The sequence below is a fragment of the Haplochromis burtoni genome, unplaced genomic scaffold (genome assembly GCF_018398535.1).
Source record: "Haplochromis burtoni strain Fernald_Lab_line unplaced genomic scaffold, NCSU_Asbu1 Contig_2281, whole genome shotgun sequence".
NCBI classification, from domain to species: Eukaryota; Metazoa; Chordata; class Actinopteri; order Cichliformes; family Cichlidae; genus Haplochromis; species Haplochromis burtoni.
In genome coordinates this window covers 641-4,256 of record NW_024584642.1, presented here as the reverse complement: position 1 = coordinate 4,256, position 3,616 = coordinate 641, and the positions used below count along the sequence as shown (strand labels likewise).

The 3,616-nt window shown below is 42.9% G+C and overlaps 1 long non-coding RNA gene across 1 annotated transcript; it reads right to left on the bottom strand.

Annotated features, from left to right (window-relative positions):
* Positions 1 to 344: 344 nt before the first annotated feature.
* On the bottom strand, positions 345 to 1,864 carry LOC121813695. Its single transcript, XR_006053830.1, has 3 exons — positions 1,530 to 1,864; positions 1,223 to 1,450; positions 345 to 400 (listed from the first exon to the last, which is right to left on the bottom strand). It is a non-coding gene; the product is annotated as an uncharacterized LOC121813695 (long non-coding RNA).
* Between the last annotated feature and the right edge of the window lie 1,752 nt (positions 1,865 to 3,616).

Here is a 3,616-nt window from a genome sequence, read left to right as displayed (position 1 = left end):
CAGGAAGCAGCTTCACCTCTGATCACACACACACTCAACTCTACTCACTCACCTGGAGGATCAACAACTCTCAGGTGATGATGCTGATGAGCTTCGAACCAGTTGTTCCTGTCTCAACGACACGACACTCGTATGTTCCAGTGTCATTAATCGTCACATTGTTCAGAATCAAAGACACGTCTCCATCCTTCATCTGTCTGTCCTGCAGATCCACCCGGTTCTTAAAAGATGGATGCTGGTCGTCTAAGTTTCACATCCCCATCCCGGTACAAAACACATATTCATCTCTCAGGTCAGCTCTGCTCCACTCCAACATCTGGATGTTGTTTGTGCAGCTCGACATGGTCAGAGTGACGTCCTGTCCAGATCAGCTGTGACTTTTTCTGGTCTGAAAGAGAAACTATACAAAGCAGAGAGGTAAAGGTTTCAAACAGCTGTTTACTTCAACAGAAAGCATCAGGATCACTGGACATGGACTGTACAGTTAACACTTGGGTAGCAGCATTTGGGACAATATAATGTGTTTCAATGACAATCCAGGGAATTTTCCTTTAAATTTAACTGTTAAAAAGTGTTTTTTCTGGAAAAAAGGAAAAACAAGATTATTAATAAATCGAGCAAAACATTCGAATTTGATTATTAAAAAAAAAAAAGAAAATCCACTGACCAGTTCGACAGAAGGCCTGACAAATCAAAGACGACATGTAAAATGCCTGATTATTTCTATGATCAGAACAACTAAAGAAGTTCGCAACCAAGAAACACCCTCAAGGATTTAAAACAGAGTTTAATTACCATTATAAACAGCATCTTTTGGTTTTAGACTTATTATTATTATTATTATTATTATTAATAATAATACTCCTCCTTCCTCGTGAGCGTTTTTGACTTTGTTAGACTTTGTGAAGTCGTTTGTCTCAACCATGGAAAAAGTCTGCAGCTGTGCACTTTAGTTATCTTCTTTCGGGGTTTTTGGTGCAGCTGAGCTGATTGTGATTTTCAACACTTTGAATCAATGTCTGCTTTGACTATAAGGGACTGTGTATAAAAATGTCAGTAACTCCGAAAGTCCTGAATTCCTTATTTAGTTAACTTTGATTTACTCCAGGTTTGTGTGGTTAAATTCTAATTGTACACAAACTCCACCTAAAACTTTTATTACTGATTACAGCCTATAACTTCACACAGACTGATTAAAGTTGGTACACAGACCACAGCTTACCTTGAGAGGTACAACCCAGCAGGCACGCAGAAAGCAGAATCCAGATGAGTCCAGCCATTCTCTTCCTCCAGGACTTTCCAGATGTTTAGACCGTTGTCAGGGCTCAGAGGCCCGTGGCGTGGAATGGACTCGGGCGTAGAACCAAAGACCGGAAGCTCCAAGTGATTTGCGAAAACAAAAAACTGCTGAGACTGGAGTGGGGCTGGTGGAAACTGGCAGACCAGGGCACTGAAACATAGGAGAGGAAAATCAGAACAGTCCAAGGAGTTGTGAGTGTTTCCCCATTTGACAAGCTGGGATGGCTTACGTGTTTGCAGGCGGGGTTTAGCTGGAGGTGGAGGCGAGGCGAGGTCCAGACGAGTGCTGAGTCCAATATAGGTGTGCAGGGAGGCAGGCAGGTGAGAATGGCAGTTTGTCTGAAAAAGATTAAGCAGCAGCTGAATCCAGAAGCAAGGCTACGGCAGGGTTTGGAATGACGAGTCCAGGTACGGAGTCCAGACTAAGTAATGATAAAACTGATAAATACACAGGAACATGAGGCTGTGAACTAACTGAGGTTAGGAGATGATCTGGCAAAGACTCATTGTGTGCGCTGCTCCTAAATACTGCCAGAATAATTGCCTGCAGCTGAGGAGCTGATGCTGTGGAAAGTTACTCAGGCTCGCCCACACAATGACAAACGTTGACTCTTCCTTAGGAGTTGTTACTGAAAAGGATGGAGTGGGCGTGGGTAAAATATTTAAAAACAGATGATACCTAGGTTACTGTTACTTACTTTTTTAAGGACTGTTAGGGCTTAAATCTAGTAAATAAAGTGTCTTCAGATGTCTGCTGTTGTTTCCTGAATAGTCTGATCTGGAATCAGTCCACAGTGAACAAACACACTGAGCAAAAGTGTAATCTGAACTAAAGTCAAATCTTTAAACTGAACCAAGAATCAAACTGCAGGAAAACCTGCTCACTGACCTTCTCTCACTTTAATCAGCACAGGGTGCGATGTAGACAGCAGTGATGATTTTTTATTTTTAGCCTGGCTCTCAGTCAGCTCAGAATAAATAGATTCAAATGTTGGATTATTAGCCTTCATTGTTGGTGTTTGTGCTCACAGGTACAAACTACCATCAGTCTGCACCATTAAACAGATACATAATGAACTTGCGCATATATATATATATATACATATATATATATATATATATATATAGTTCTTTTCTGTCTCACTGACAGCTCAAAGTGCTGTTGACTAACCACACACTCATACAGCAGCTTATTCTGTGCACTTCAAGCACCTCACCTACATGACCCACCTAGAATCACCAGTTAGCGACACATACAGTGGGGCAAAAAAGTATTTAGTCAGCCACCGATTGTGCAAGTTCCCCCACTTAAAATGATGACAGAGGTCAGTAATTTGCACCAGAGGTACACTTCAACTGTGAGAGACAGAATGTGAAAAAAAAAAATCCATGAATCCACATGGTAGGATTTGTAAAGAATTTATTCGTAAATCAGGGTGGAAAATAAGTATTTGGTCAATAACAAAAATACAACTCAATACTTTGTAACATAACCTTTGTTGGCAATAACAGAGGTCAAACGTTTACTATAGGTCTTTACCAGGTTTGCACACACAGTAGCTGGTATTTTGGCCCATTCCTCCATGCAGATCTTCTCGAGAGCAGTGATGTTTTGGGGCTGTCGCCGAGCAACACGGACTTTCAACTCCCGCCACAGATTTTCTATGGGGTTGAGGTCTGGAGACTGGCTAGGCCACTCCAGGACTTTCAAATGCTTCTTACGGAGCCACTCCTTTGTTGCCCGGGCGGTGTGTTTTGGATCATTGTCATGTTGGAAGACCCAGCCTCGTTTCATCTTCAAAGTTCTCACTGATGGAAGGAGGTTTTGGCTCAAAATCTCACGATACATGGCCCCATTCATTCTGTCCTTAACACGGATCAGTCGTCCTGTCCCCTTGGCAGAAAAACAGCCCCATAGCATGATGTTTCCACCCCCATGCTTCACAGTAGGTATGGTGTTCTTGGGATGCAACTCAGTATTCTTCTTCCTCCAAACACGACGAGTTGAGTTTATACCAAAAAGTTCTACTTTGGTTTCATCTGACCACATGACATTCTCCCAATCCTCTGCTGTATCATCCATGTGCTCTCTGGCAAACTTCAGACGGGCCTGGACATGCACTGGCTTCAGCAGCGGAACACGTCTGGCACTGCGGGATTTGATTCCCTGCCGTTGTAGTGTGTTACTGATGGTGACCTTTGTTACTTTGGTCCCAGCTCTCTGCAGGTCATTCACCAGGTCCCCCCGTGTGGTTCTGGGATCTTTGCTCACCGTTCTCATGATCATTTTGACCCCACGGGATGAGATCTTGCGTGG